The sequence below is a fragment of the Vespula vulgaris genome, chromosome 12, assembly GCF_905475345.1.
Source record: "Vespula vulgaris chromosome 12, iyVesVulg1.1, whole genome shotgun sequence".
Lineage (NCBI taxonomy): Eukaryota > Metazoa > Arthropoda > Insecta > Hymenoptera > Vespidae > Vespula > Vespula vulgaris.
Window position 1 is genome coordinate 5,642,572 of NC_066597.1, and position 17,961 is coordinate 5,660,532.

The 17,961-nt window shown below is 26.8% G+C and overlaps 1 long non-coding RNA gene across 2 annotated transcripts; it reads left to right on the forward strand.

The window, feature by feature from the left end:
* Positions 1 to 1,869: 1,869 nt before the first annotated feature.
* On the forward strand, positions 1,870 to 17,910 carry LOC127068217 (uncharacterized). Of its 2 annotated transcripts, none has more exons than XR_007782874.1 (2): positions 1,870 to 2,049; positions 14,652 to 17,910. It is a non-coding gene; the product is annotated as an uncharacterized LOC127068217 (long non-coding RNA). The 2 variants fall into 2 exon arrangements; XR_007782873.1 differs by lacking the exon at positions 1,870 to 2,049 and adding an exon at positions 6,049 to 6,237.
* Positions 17,911 to 17,961: the final 51 nt, after the last annotated feature.

Here is a 17,961-nt window from a genome sequence, read left to right on the forward strand (position 1 = left end):
TATTTTTTGATTTTGATTAATTAACTAATTAAATTATAAAAATTTAAATATATATATATATATATATATATAATATTATTACACTGAAAGAAAAAGAGAATGTTTATACCATTTACTAGCTGACGTATACAAAGCAAATCTTATTACAATGCTTATATGTTTCTATCTAAGCTGAAATATCTAAGTACACCTTATGTTATTTACTTTCTGTCGAATATCGTTTGAGATCAGTCTTTCGGCAACCACCGAGGTGGAAACTTGAAAGATCTTATATAAATATACGTTTGTAAATAGATACATATGTATATATGTACATATGTACATAACTAGATAGATAATATACACACCCACACGCACATACACACACACAGTCTTTCTCTTGGGTATTGCTTGAGATTTTATTACATTGTATAGACAGTAACGAGCAACCTTTGTGCTGCAAGGAGCCAAAATTACATATCTGATATTGTTATTGATACAATTCACTATGAACTAAAAATGTTTAAATTGATTAAAAAGAAATTAATACTTGATAGAAAATGAAAAAATTACACATTATTGAAGGGAATTTGATATTTTCGGCATCAATTTACAATGAAATGTTTTCTATAATCCTATTGATTTTTTATTAGCAATACTTTTAATGTGTACGCATAAATGTATGTATATATATTTTTGTAATGGAACGAAATCTATTAGTTGTTTATTTTTAATTAGATATATGATTCTACTTCGAGTTAATAAACTTTACATTATTATATTGGAAGATACAATGGAAGATATCGAATTAAACTCTAATACAATCTTTTATTCGTTTGTCGTTAACGTTAAGACTTTTGATAAAAGATTTCAATACTTCGGTTAATAGTTAAAATGCCTTTCAACTGGCCGTAGATAACAAAGCTCTTCACAAATGTATCAACGTAAGATGTAATACCACTGATTAAGAATTTCACTAATTATAGTTGACTATTGTCATTTTTCGATGCAAGATGTAAGTCGTATTTGCATTGATACGCAGATGAATACGTATATGATAATGTTTTTTTATAAACCCTGAGTTACTCATTTCTGATACAGATTGAGATATATACAGATATATATATATATATATATATATATATATATATATATATATATATATATATATTAAAATTTTATATATATATATACATATATACTAAAATTATATATATATATATATATATACAGAGAGAGAGAGAGAGAGAGAGAGAGAGAGAGAAAGAAAGTGTAAACGAATCGAGAATTTGAATAAAACAAAGAACGATATCGAGATTAAATTGAAAAGAAACTTTGTTAGCTCTTGACAAAAAGGCATTCGATAAGGAAGCATTAGGCGTCCAAAGTACAATTATATCAAAAACCCATTCAACTTAATGAAGATTACATATGTATCTGATTATGATACCTTATATTTCTTATTACTCATATAAAAGAAAAGAAAAAGAAAAAAAAAACAGTTAAGAAGAATAAGAAAGGAATCTCATCTTTATTTCCCAATATCTTCAATTATGATTGATTTACAAAGACAATAAGAATAATAATAACAATAATAATAACAACAATAATATGAAGAAGAAGAAGAAGAACAAAGTATCTTGGTATATTCAATTTTGCTTTCTTGTTCTTATGTGGTATATGTAGCTAGTACAATGTAAATTTTAATGTGGGATTTTATTTAAACGTGTCATTTAATGCGTATTATGATTAATATGCATTATTCATACACATATCAATGTATGTGTATTTAAATGAATGTAAAATTTATACCTCGTTGACAAATTAAATTTACAATATTGAAATAAGGGTGTCACGATCAGGTACACGCATCACGTTCGATCGTCGACGATCTTTCAATATATAAAATATATCGATACCAAACGATATAACATTTGTTAAAAGGCATATACGTATGACGTACATACGCGTACACGTGCATACAGAAAAATTGAGAAAAAAATAGCAAAATAGAGCGAGGAAGAGAGAGAGAGAGAGATGAAAGTTCATTGTTTACGAGGAAGGACGTCTGTCCTAACGAACGAAGTTTTCGATGAGGTCTCGTATTTTTCTATTCCTGTTGCTTTCTTTTCTTTTTTTGATTTTGAATAATTAATTAATTAAATTATAAAAATTTAAATATATATATATATATAATATTATTACCCTGAAAGAAAAAGAGAATGTTTATAGCATTTACTAGCGGACGTATACAAAGCAAATCTTATTACAATGGTTATATGTTTCTATATAAGCTGAAATATCTAAATACACCTTATCTTATTTACTTTTGGTCGAATATCGTATGAGATCAGTCTTTCGGCAACTACCGAGTTGGAAACTTGAAAGATCCCGTATAAACATACTTTTGTAAATAGATAGATATGTATATATGTACATATGTACATAACTAGTCACAATATACACACCCACACACTCATACACAAAGTATATAGTAGTCTTTCTCTTGGGTATTGCTTGAGATTTTATTACATTGTATAGACAGTAACGAGCAACCTTTGTGCTGCAAGGAGCCAAAATTACATATCTGATATTGTTATTGATACAATTCACTATGAACTAAAAATGTTTAAATTGATTAAAAAGAAATTAATACTTGATAGAAAATGAAAAAATTACACATTATTGAAGGGAATTTGATATTTTCGGCATCAATTTACAATGAAATGTTTTCTATAATCCTATTGATTTTTTATTAGCAATACTTTTAATGTGTACGCATAAATGTATGTATACATATTTTTGTAATGGAACGAAATCTATTAGTTGTTTATTTTTAATTAGATATATGATTCTACTTCTAGTTAATAAACTTTACATTATTATATTGGAAGATACAATGGAAGATATCGAATTAAACTCTAATACAATCTTTTATTCGTTTGTCGTTAACGTTAAGACTTTTGATAAAAGATTTCAATACTTCGGTTAATAGTTAAAATGCCTTTCAACTGGCCGTAGATAACAAAGCTCTTCACAAATGTATCAACGTAAGATGTAATACCACTGATTAAGAAATTCACTAATTATAGTCGACTATTGTCATTTTTCGATGCAAGATGTAAGTCGTATTTGCATTGATACGCAGATGAATACGTATATGATAATGTTTTTTTATAAACCCTGAGTTACTCATTTCTGATACAGATTGAGATATATACAGATATATATATATATATATATATATATATATTAAAATTTTATATATATATATACATATATACTAAAATTATATATATATATATATATATACAGAGAGAGAGAGAGAGAGAGAGAGAGAGAAAGAAAGTGTAAACGAATCGAGAATTTGAATAAAACAAAGAACGATATCGAGATTATATTGAAAAGAAACTTTGTTAGCTCTTGACAAAAAGGCATTCGATAAGGAAGCATTAGGCGTCCAAAGTACAATTATATCAAAAACCCATTCAACTTAATGAAGATTACATATGTATCTGATTATGATACCTTATATTTCTTATTACTCATATAAAAGAAAAGAAAAAGAAAAAAAAACAGTTAAGAAGAATAAGAAAGGAATCTCATCTTTATTTCCCAATATCTTCAATTATGATTGATTTCTAAATACAATAAGGATAATAATAACAATAATGACAACAACAATAATATGAAGAAGAAGAAGAAGAATAAAGTATCTTTGTATATTCAATTTTGCTTACTTGTTCTTATGTGGTATATGTATCTAGTACAATGTAAATTTTAATGAGGGATTTTATTTAAACGTGTCATTTAATGCGTATTATGATTAATATGCATTATTCATACACATATCAATGTATGTGTATTTAAATGAATATAGAATTTATACCTCGTTGACAAATTAAATTTACAATATTGAAATAAGCGTGTCACGATCAGGTACACGCATCACGTTCGATCGTCGACGATCTTTCTATATATAAAATATATCGATACCAAACGATATTACATTTGTTAAAAGGCATATACGTATTACGTACATACGCGTACACGTGCATACAGAAAAATTAAGAAAAAAATAGCAAAACAGAGCGAGGAAGAGAGAGTGAGAGAGAGAGAGAGAGAGAGAGAGATGAAAGTACATTGTTTTCGAGCAAGGACGTCTGTCCGAACAAACGGAGTTTTCGATGAGGTCTCGTATTTTTCTATTGCTGTTGCTTTCTTTTATTTTTTGATTTTGATTAATTAACTAATTAAATTATAAAAATTTAAATATATATATATATATATAATATTATTACACTGAAAGAAAAAGAGAATGTTTATACCATTTACTAGCTGACGTATACAAAGCAAATCTTATTACAATGCTTATATGTTTCTATCTAAGCTGAAATATCTAAGTACACCTTATGTTATTTACTTTCTGTCGAATATCGTTTGATATCAGTCTTTCGGCAACCACCGAGGTGGAAACTTGAAAGATCTTATATAAATATACGTTTGTAAATAGATACATACGTATATATGTACATATGTACATAACTAGATAGATAATATACACACCCACACGCACATACACACACACAGTCTTTCTCTTGGGTATTGCTTGAGATTTTATTACATTGTATAGACAGTAACGAGCAACCTTTGTGCTGCAAGGAGCCAAAATTACATATCTGATATTCTTATTGATACAATTCACTATGAACTAAAAATGTTTAAATTGATTAAAAAGAAATTAATACTTGATAGAAAATGAAAAAATTACACATTATTGAAGGGAATTTGATATTTTCGGCATCAATTTACAATGAAATGTTTTCTATAATCCTATTGATTTTTTATTAGCAATACTTTTAATGTGTACGCATAAATGTATGTATATATATTTTTGTAATGGAACGAAATCTATTAGTTGTTTATTTTTAATTAGATATATGATTCTACTTCTAGTTAATAAACTTTACATTATTATATTGGAAGATACAATGGAAGATATCGAATTAAACTCTAATACAATCTTTTATTCGTTTGTCGTTAACGTTAAGACTTTTGATAAAAGATTTCAATACTTCGGTTAATAGTTAAAATGCCTTTCAACTGGCCGTAGATAACAAAGCTCTTCACAAATGTATCAACGTAAGATGTAATACCACTGATTAAGAAATTCACTAATTATAGTCGACTATTGTCATTTTTCGATGCAAGATGTAAGTCGTATTTGCATTGATACGCAGATGAATACGTATATGATAATGTTTTTTTATAAACCCTGAGTTACTCATTTCTGATACAGATTGAGATATATACAGATATATATATATATATATATATATATATATATATATATATATATTAAAATTTTATATATATATATACATATATACTAAAATTATATATATATATATATATATACAGAGAGAGAGAGAGAGAGAGAGAGAGAGAGAGAAAGAAAGTGTAAACGAATCGAGAATTTGAATAAAACAAAGAACGATATCGAGATTAAATTGAAAAGAAACTTTGTTAGCTCTTGACAAAAAGGCATTCGATAAGGAAGCATTAGGCGTCCAAAGTACAATTATATCAAAAACCCATTCAACTTAATGAAGATTACATATGTATCTGATTATGATACCTTATATTTCTTATTACTCATATAAAAGAAAAGAAAAAGAAAAAAAAAACAGTTAAGAAGAATAAGAAAGGAATCTCATCTTTATTTCCCAATATCTTCAATTATGATTGATTTACAAAGACAATAAGAATAATAATAACAATAATAATAACAACAATAATATGAAGAAGAAGAAGAAGAACAAAGTATCTTGGTATATTCAATTTTGCTTTCTTGTTCTTATGTGGTATATGTAGCTAGTACAATGTAAATTTTAATGTGGGATTTTATTTAAACGTGTCATTTAATGCGTATTATGATTAATATGCATTATTCATACACATATCAATGTATGTGTATTTAAATGAATGTAAAATTTATACCTCGTTGACAAATTAAATTTACAATATTGAAATAAGGGTGTCACGATCAGGTACACGCATCACGTTCGATCGTCGACGATCTTTCAATATATAAAATATATCGATACCAAACGATATAACATTTGTTAAAAGGCATATACGTATGACGTACATACGCGTACACGTGCATACAGAAAAATTGAGAAAAAAATAGCAAAATAGAGCGAGGAAGAGAGAGAGAGAGAGATGAAAGTTCATTGTTTACGAGGAAGGACGTCTGTCCTAACGAACGAAGTTTTCGATGAGGTCTCGTATTTTTCTATTCCTGTTGCTTTCTTTTCTTTTTTTGATTTTGAATAATTAATTAATTAAATTATAAAAATTTAAATATATATATATATATATATATATATATATATAATATTATTACCCTGAAAGAAAAAGAGAATGTTTATAGCATTTACTAGCGGACGTATACAAAGCAAATCTTATTACAATGGTTATATGTTTCTATATAAGCTGAAATATCTAAATACACCTTATCTTATTTACTTTTGGTCGAATATCGTATGAGATCAGTCTTTCGGCAACTACCGAGTTGGAAACTTGAAAGATCCCGTATAAACATACTTTTGTAAATAGATAGATATGTATATATGTACATATGTACATAACTAGTCACAATATACACACCCACACACTCATACACAAAGTATATAGTAGTCTTTCTCTTGGGTATTGCTTGAGATTTTATTACATTGTATAGACAGTAACGAGCAACCTTTGTGCTGCAAGGAGCCAAAATTACATATCTGATATTGTTATTGATACAATTCACTATGAACTAAAAATGTTTAAATTGATTAAAAAGAAATTAATACTTGATAGAAAATGAAAAAATTACACATTATTGAAGGGAATTTGATATTTTCGGCATCAATTTACAATGAAATGTTTTCTATAATCCTATTGATTTTTTATTAGCAATACTTTTAATGTGTACGCATAAATGTATGTATATATATTTTTGTAATGGAACGAAATCTATTAGTTGTTTATTTTTAATTAGATATATGATTCTACTTCTAGTTAATAAACTTTACATTATTATATTGGAAGATACAATGGAAGATATCGAATTAAACTCTAATACAATCTTTTATTCGTTTGTCGTTAACGTTAAGACTTTTGATAAAAGATTTCAATACTTCGGTTAATAGTTAAAATGCCTTTCAACTGGCCGTAGATAACAAAGCTCTTCACAAATGTATCAACGTAAGATGTAATACCACTGATTAAGAAATTCACTAATTATAGTCGACTATTGTCATTTTTCGATGCAAGATGTAAGTCGTATTTGCATTGATACGCAGATGAATACGTATATGATAATGTTTTTTTATAAACCCTGAGTTACTCATTTCTGATACAGATTGAGATATATACAGATATATATATATATATATATATATATATATATATATATATATTAAAATTTTATATATATATATACATATATACTAAAATTATATATATATATATATATATATATACAGAGAGAGAGAGAGAGAGAGAGAGAGAGAAAGAAAGTGTAAACGAATCGAGAATTTGAATAAAACAAAGAACGATATCGAGATTATATTGAAAAGAAACTTTGTTAGCTCTTGACAAAAAGGCATTCGATAAGGAAGCATTAGGCGTCCAAAGTACAATTATATCAAAAACCCATTCAACTTAATGAAGATTACATATGTATCTGATTATGATACCTTATATTTCTTATTACTCATATAAAAGAAAAGAAAAAGAAAAAAAAAACAGTTAAGAAGAATAAGAAAGGAATCTCATCTTTATTTCCCAATATCTTCAATTATGATTGATTTACAAAGACAATAAGAATAATAATAACAATAATAATAACAACAATAATATGAAGAAGAAGAAGAAGAACAAAGTATCTTGGTATATTCAATTTTGCTTTCTTGTTCTTATGTGGTATATGTAGCTAGTACATTGTAAATTTTAATGTGGGATTTTATTTAAACGTGTCATTTAATGCGTATTATGATTAATATGCATTATTCATACACATATCAATGTATGTGTATTTAAATGAATGTAAAATTTATACCTCGTTGACAAATTAAATTTACAATATTGAAATAAGGGTGTCACGATCAGGTACACGCATCACGTTCGATCGTCGACGATCTTTCAATATATAAAATATATCGATACCAAACGATATTACATTTGTTAAAAGGCATATACGTATTACGTACATACGCGTACACGTGCATACAGAAAAATTAAGAAAAAAATAGCAAAATAGAGCGAGGAAGAGTGAGAGAGAGAGATGAAAGTTCATTGTTTACGAGGAAGGACGTCTGTCCTAACAAACGGAGTTTTCGATGAGGTCTCGTATTTTTCTATTCCTGTTGCTTTCTTTTATTTTTTGATTTTGATTATTTAACTAATTAAATTATTAAAATTTTAATATATATATATATATATATATATATATATATATATATATATATAATATATATATAATATTATCACACTGAAAGAAAAAGAGAATGTTTATACCATTTACTAGCTGACTTATACAAAGCAAATCTTATTACAATGTTTATATGTTTCTATATAAGCTGAAATATCTAAATACAACTTATGTTATTTACTTTCTGTCGAATATCGTATGAGATCAGTCTTTCGGCAACCACCGAGTTGGAAACTTGAAAGATCCCGTTTAAACATACGTTTGTAAATAGATAGATATGTATATATGTACATATGTACATAACTAGTCACAATATACACACCCACACACTCATACACAAAGTATATAGTAGTCTTTCTCTTGGGTATTGCTTGAGATTTTATTACATTGTATAGACAGTAACGAGCAACCTTTGTGCTGCAAGGAGCCAAAATTACATATCTGATATTCTTATTGATACAATTCACTATGAACTAAAAATGTTTAAATTGATTAAAAAGAAATTAATACTTGATAGAAAATGAAAAAATTACACATTATTGAAGGGAATTTGATATTTTCGGCATCAATTTACAATGAAATGTTTTCTATAATCCTATTGATTTTTTATTAGCAATACATTTAATGTGTACGCATAAATGTATGTATATATATTTTTGTAATGGAACGAAATCTATTAGTTGTTTATTTTTAATTACATATATGATTCTACTTCTCGTTAATAAACTTTACATTATTATATTGGAAGATACATTGGAAGATATTGAAATAAACTCTAATACAATCTTTTATTCGTTTGTCGTTAAAGTTACGAGTTTTGATAAATGATTTCGATACTTCGGTTAATAGTTAAAATGCGTTTCAACTGGCCGTAGATAACAAAGCTCTTCACAAATGTATCAACGTAAGATGTAATACCAGTGATTAAGAAATTCACTAATTAGAGTCGACTATTGTCATTTTTCGATGCAAAATGTTAGTTGTAATTGCATTGATACGTACATGAATACGTATATGATAATGTTTTTTTATAAACCCTGAGTTACTCATTTCTGATACAGATTCAGATATATACAGATATATATATGTATTATATATTATATATAATATGTATATATATATACAGAGAGAGAGAGAGAGAGAGAGAGAGAGAGAAAGAAAGGGTAAACGAATCGAGAATTTGAATGAAACAAAGAACGATATCGAGATTAAATTGAAAAGAAACTTTGTTAGCTCTTGACAAAAAGGCATTCGATAAGGAAGCATTAGTCGTCCAAAGTACAATTATATCAAAAACCCATTCAAACTAAAGAAGATTACATATGTATCTGATTATGATACCTTATATTTCTTATTATTCATTTAAAAGAAAAGAAAAAGAAAAAAAAACAGTTAAGAATAATAAGAAAGAAATCTCATCTTTATTTCCCAATATCTTCAATTATGATTGATTTCTAAATACAATAAGGATAATGATAACAATAATAACAACAACAATAATATGAAGAAGAAGAAGAAGAAGAATAAAGTCTCTTGGTATATTCAATTTTGCTTTCTTGTTCTTATGTAGTATATGTATCTAGTACAATGTAAATTTTAATGTGGGATTTCATTTAAACGTGTCATTTAATGCGTATTATGATTAATATGTATTATTCATACACATATGAATGTATGTATATTTAAATGAATATAGAATTTGTACCTTGTTGACAAATTAAATTTACAATATTGAAATAAGCGTGTCACGATCAGGTACACGCATCACATTCGATCGTCGACGATCTTTCTATATATAAAATATATCGATCCCAAACGATATTACATTTGTTAGAAGGCATATACGTATTACGTACATACGCGTACACGTGCATACAGAAAAATTAAGAAAAAAATAGCAAAATAGAGCGAGGAAGAGAGAGAGAGAGAGAGATGAAAGTTCATTGTTTACGAGGAAGGACGTCTGTCCTAACAAACGGAGTTTTCGATGAGGTCTCGTATTTTTCTATTCCTGTTGCTTTCTTTTATTTTTTGATTTTGATTATTTAACTAATTAAATTATAAAAATTTTAATATATATATATATAATATTATTACACTGAAAGAAAAAGAGAATGTTTATAACATTTACTAGCTGACGTATACAAAGCAAATCTTATTACAATGTTTATATGTTTCTATATAAGCTGAAATATCTAAATACAACTTATGTTATTTACTTTCTGTAGAATATCGTATGAGATCAGTGTTTCTGCAACCACCGAGGTGGAATGTTGGAAGATCCCATATAAACATACATTTGTAAATAGATACATATGTATATATGTACATATGTACATAACTACATACATAATATACTCACCCACACACACATACACAAAGTATATAGTAGGCTTTCTCTTGGGTATTGCTTGAGATTTTCTTATATTGTATGGACAGTAACGAGCAACCTTTGTTCTGCAATGAGCCAAAATTAAATATCTGATATTGTTATAGATACATTATGAACTAAAAATGTTTAAATTGATTAAAAAGAAATTAATACTTGATAGAAAAAGAAAAAATTACACATTATTGAAGGGTATTTGTTATTTTCTGCATCAATTTACAATGAAATGTTTTCTATAATCCTCTTGATTTTTTATTAGCAATACTTTTAATGTGTACGCATAAATGTATGTATATATATCTTTGTAATGGAACGAAATCTATTAGTTGTTTATTTTTAATTAGATATATGATTCTACTTCTCGTTAATAAACTTTACATTATTATATTGGAAGATACAATGGAAGATATCGAATTAAACTCTAATACAATCTTTTATTCGTTTGTCGTTAACGTTAAGACTTTTGATAAAAGATTTCAATACTTCGGTTAATAGTTAAAATGCCTTTCAACTGGCCGTAGATAACAAAGCTCTTCACAAATGTATCAACGTAAGATGTAATACCACTGATTAAGAAATTCACTAATTATAGTCGACTATTGTCATTTTTCGATGCAAGATGTAAGTCGTATTTGCATTGATACGCAGATGAATACGTATATGATAATGTTTTTTATAAACCCTGAGTTACTCATTTCTGATACAGATTGAGATATATACAGATATATATATATATATATATATATATATATATATATATATATATATTAAAATTTTATATATATATACATATATACTAAAATTATATATATATATATATATATATATATATATATATATATATATATATACAGAGAGAGAGAGAGAGAGAGAGAGAGAAAGAAAGTGTAAACGAATCGAGAATTTGAATAAAACAAAGAGCGATATCGAGATTATATTGAAAAGAAACTTTGTTAGCTCTTGACAAAAAGGCATTCGATAAGGAAGCATTAGGCGTCCAAAGTACAATTATATCAAAAACCCATTCAACTTAATGAAGATTACATATGTATCTGATTATGATACCTTATATTTCTTATTACTCATATAAAAGAAAAGAAAAAGAAAAAAAAACAGTTAAGAAGAATAAGAAAGGAATCTCATCTTTATTTCCCAATATCTTCAATTATGATTGATTTCTAAATACAATAAGGATAATAATAACAATAATGAGAACAACAATAATATGAAGAAGAAGAAGAAGAATAAAGTATCTTTGTATATTCAATATTGCTTACTTGTTCTTATGTGGTATATGTATCTAGTACAATGTAAATTTTAATGTGGGATTTTATTTAAACGTGTTATTTAATGCGTATTATGATTAATATGCATTATTCATACACATATCAATGTATGTGTATTTAAATGAATATAGAATTTATACCTCGTTGACAAATTAAATTTACAATATTGAAATAAGCGTGTCACGATCAGGTACACGCATCACGTTCGATCGTCGACGATCTTTCTATATATAAAATATATCGATACCAAACGATATTACATTTGTTAAAAGGCATATACGTATTACGTACATACGCGTACACGTGCATACAGAAAAATTAAGAAAAAAATAGCAAAACAGAGCGAGGAAGAGAGAGAGAGAGAGAGAGAGAGAGAGAGAGAGAGAGAGAGAGAGAGAGAGAGAGAGAGAGATGAAAGTACATTGTTTTTGAGGAAGGACGTCTGTCCAAACGAACGGAGTTTTCGATGAGGTCTCGTATTTTTCTATTGCTGTTGCTTTCTTTTATTTTTTGATTTTGATTAATTAACTAATTAAATTATAAAAATTTAAATATATATATATATATATAATATTATTACACTGAAAGAAAAAGAGAATGTTTATACCATTTACTAGCTGACGTATACAAAGCAAATCTTATTACAATGCTTATATGTTTCTATCTAAGCTGAAATATCTAAGTACACCTTATGTTATTTACTTTCTGTCGAATATCGTTTGAGATCAGTCTTTCGGCAACCACCGAGGTGGAAACTTGAAAGATCTTATATAAATATACGTTTGTAAATAGATACATATGTATATATGTACATATGTACATAACTAGATAGATAATATACACACCCACACGCACATACACACACAGAGTCTTTCTCTTGGATATTGCTTGAGATTTTATTACATTGTATAGACAGTAACGAGCAACCTTTGTGCTGCAAGGATCCAAAATTACATATCTGATATTGTTATTGATACAATTCACTATGAACTAAAAATGTTTAAATTGATTAAAAAGAAATTAATACTTGATAGAAAATGAAAAAATTACACATTATTGAAGGGAATTTGATATTTTCGGCATCAATTTACAATGAAATGTTTTCTATAATCCTCTTGATTTTTTGTTAGCAATACTTTTAATGTGTACGCATAAATGTATGTATATATATTTTTGTAATGGAACGAAATCTATTAGTTGTTTATTTTTAATTAGATATATGATTCTACTTCTAGTTAATAAACTTTACATTATTATATTGGAAGATACAATGGAAGATATCGAATTAAACTCTAATACAATCTTTTATTCGTTTGTCGTTAACATTAAGACTTTTGATAAAAGATTTCAATACTTCGGTTAATAGTTAAAATGCCTTTCAACTGGCCGTAGATAACAAAGCTCTTCGCAAATGTATCAACGTAAGATGTAACACCACTGATTAAGAAATTCACTAATTATAGTCGACTATTGTCATTTTTCGATGCAAGATGTATGTCGTATTTGCATTGATGCGCAGATGTATACGTATATGATAATGTTTTTTTATAAACCCTGAGTTACTCATTTCTGATACAGATTGAGATATATATATATATATATATATATATATATATATATTATATATTATATATAATATGTATATATATATACAGAGAGAGAGAGAGAGAGAGAGAGAGAGAGAGAGAGAGAGAGAGAGAGAGAAAGAAAGGGTAAAGGAATCGAGAATTCGATTAAGAACGATATCGAGATTAAATTGAAAAGAAACTTTGTTAGCTCTTGACAAAAAGGCATTCGATAAGGAAGCATTAGGCGTCCAAAGTACAATTATATCAAAAAACCATTCAAATTAAAGAAGATTACAAATGTATCTGATTATGATACCTTCTATTTCTTATTACTCATATAAAAGAAAAGAAAAAGAAAAAAAAAACAGTTAAGAAGAATAAGAAAGAAATCTCATCTTTATTTCCCAATATCTTCAATTATGATAGATTTCTAAATACAATAAGGATAATAATAACAATAATAACAACAACAATAATATGAAGAAGAAGAAGAAGAAGAAGAAGAATAAAGTATCTTGGTATATTCAATTTTGCTTTCTTGTTCTTATGTAGTATATGTATCTAGTACAATGGAAATTTTAATGTGGGATTTTATTTAAACGTGTCATTTAATGCGTATTATGATTAATATGCATTATTCACACACATATCAATGTATGTGTATTTAAATGAATATAGAGTTTATACCTCGTTGACAAATTAAATTTACAATATTGAAATAAGGGTGTCACGATCAGGTACACGCATCACGTTCGATCGTCGACGATCTTTCTATATATAAAATATATCGATACCAAACGATATTACATTTGTTGAAAGGCATATACGTATTACGTACATACGCGTACACGTGCATACAGAAAAATTAAGAAAAAAATAGCAAAATAGAGCGAGGAAGAGAGAGAGAGAGAGAGATGAAAGTTCATTGTTTACGAGGAAGGACGTAGGTCCTAACAAACGGAGTTTTCGATGAGGTCTCGTATTTTTCTATTCCTGTTGCTTTCTTTTATTTTTTGATTTTGATTAATTATCTAATTAAATTATAAAAATTTTAATATATATATATATATATATATATATATATATATATATATAATATTATTACACTGAAAGAAAAAGAGAATGTTTATAGCATTTACTAGCTGATGTATACAAAGCAAATCTTATTACAATGTTTATATGTTTCTATATAAGCTGAAATATATAAATACAACTTATGTTATTTACTTTCTGTCGAATATCGTATGAGATCAGTCTTTCGGCCACCACCGAGGTGGAATGTTGGAAGATCCCATACAAACATACATTTGTAAATAGATACATATGTGTATATGTACATATGTACGTAACTAGATACATAATATACACACCCACACACATACACAAAATATACAGTAGTCTTTCTCTTGGGTATTGCTTGAGATTTTCTTATATTGTATGGACAGTAACGAGCAACCTTTGTTCTGCAATGAGCCAAAATTAAATATCTGATATTGTTATAGATACATTATGAACTAAAAATGTTTAAATTGATTAAAAAGAAATTAATACTTGATAGAAAAAGAAAAAATTACACATTATTGAAGGGTATTTGTTATTTTCTGCATCAATTTACAATGAAATGTTTTCTATAATCCTCTTGATTTTTTATTAGCAATACTTTTAATGTGTACGCATAAATGTATGTATATATATCTTTGTAATGGAACGAAATCTATTAGTTGTTTATTTTTAATTAGATATATGATTCTACTTCTCGTTAATAAACTTTACATTATTATATTGGAAGATACAATGGAAGATATCGAATTAAACTCTAATACAATCTTTTATTCGTTTGTCGTTAACGTTAAGACTTTTGATAAAAGATTTCAATACTTCGGTTAATAGTTAAAATGCCTTTCAACTGGCCGTAGATAACAAAGCTCTTCACAAATGTATCAACGTAAGATGTAATACCACTGATTAAGAAATTCACTAATTATAGTCGACTATTGTCATTTTTCGATGCAAGATGTAAGTCGTATTTGCATTGATACGCAGATGAATACGTATATGATAATGTTTTTTTATAAACCCTGAGTTTATTTCTGATACAGATTGAGATATATACAGATATATATATATATACATATTATATATAATATATATATATATATATTATATATAATATGTATATATATATACAGAGAGAGAGAGAGAGAGAGAGAGAGAGAGAGAGAGAGAGAGAGAAAGAAAGGGTAAACGAATCGAGAATTTGAATAAAACAAAGAACGATATCGAGATTAAATTGAAAAGAAACTTTGTTAGCTCTTGACAAAAAGGCATTCGATAAGGAAGCATTAGGCGTCCAAAGTACAATTATATCAAAAACCCATTCAAATTAAAGAAGATTACATATGTATCTGATTATGATACCTTATATTTCTTATTATTCATATAAAAGAAAAGAAAAAGAAAAAAAAAACAGTTAAGAAGAATAAGAAAGAAATCTCATCTTTATTTCCCAATATCTTCAATTATGATAGATTTCTAAATACAATAAGGATAATAATAACAATAATAACAACAACAATAATATGCAGAAGAAGAAGAAGAAGAAGAATAAAGTATCTTGGTATATTCAATTTTGCTTTCTTGTTCTTATGTAGTATATGTATCTAGTACAATGTAAATTTTAATGTGGGATTTCATTTAAACGTGTCATTTAATGCGTATTATGATTAATATGCATTATTCATACACATATCAAGGTATGTGTATTTAAATGAATATAGAATTTATACCTCGTTGACAAATTAAATTTACAATATTGAAATAAGGGTGTCACGATCAGGTACACGCATCACGTTCGATCGTCGACGATCTTTCTATATATAAAATATATCGATACCAAACGATATTACATTTGTTAAAAGGCATATACGTATTACGTACATACGCGTACACGTGCATACAGAAAAATTAAGAAAAAAATAGCAAAACAGAGCGAGGAAGAGAGAGAGAGAGAGAGAGAGAGAGATGAAAGTACATTGTTTTCTAACAAACGGAGTTTTCGATGAGGTCTCGTATTTTTCTATTCCTGTTGCTTTCTTTTATTTTTTGATTTTGATTAATTAACTAATTAAATTATAAAAATTTTAATATATATATATATATATATAATATTATTACACTGAAAGAAAAAGAGAATGTTTATACCATTTACTAGCTGACATATACAAAGCAAAAATTATTACAATGTTTATATGTTTCTATATAAGGTGAAATATCTAAATACACCTTATGTTATTTACTTTCTGTCGAATATCGTATGAGATCAGTCTTTCGGCAACCACCAAGGTGGAATGTTGGAAGATCCCATATAAACATACGTTTGTAAATAGATACATATGTACATAACTAGATACATAATATACACACCCACGCACACATACACAAAGTATATAGTAGTCTTTCCTTGGGTATTGCTTGAGGTTTATTATATTGTGTAGACAGTAACGAGCAACCTTTCTTCTGCAATGAGCCAAAATTAAATATCTGATATTGTTATTGATAGAATTCATTATGAACTAAAAATGTTTAAATTGATTAACAAAGAAATTAATACTTAATAGAAAAAGAAAAAATTACACATTATTGAAGGGTATTTGTTATTGTCGGCATCAATTTACAATGAAATGTTTTCTATAATTCCATTGATTTTTTATTAGCAATACTTTTAATGTGTACGCATAAATGTATGTATATACATTTGTGTAATGGAACGAAATCTATTAGTTGTTTATTTTTAATTAGATATATGATTCTACTTCTCGTTAATAAACTTTACATTATTATATTGGAAGATACAATGGAAGATATCGAACTAAACTCTAATACAATCTTTTATTCGTTTGTCGTTAACGTTAAGACTTTTGATAAAAGATTTCAATACTTCGGTTAATAGTTAAAATGACTTTCAACTGGCCGTAGATAACAAAACTCTTCACAAATGTATCAACGTAAGATGTAATACCACTGATTAAGAAATTCACTAATTATAGTCGACTATTGTCATTTTTCGATGCAAGATGTAAGTCGTAATTGCATTGAGGCGTATATGAATACGTATATGATAATGTTTTTTTGTAAACCCTGAGTTACTCATTTCTGTTATGTATTATATACTATATATATATAGAGAGAGAGAGAGAGAAAGAGAAAGGGTAAACGAATCGATTATAGAAATAAAACAAAGAACGATATCGAGATTAA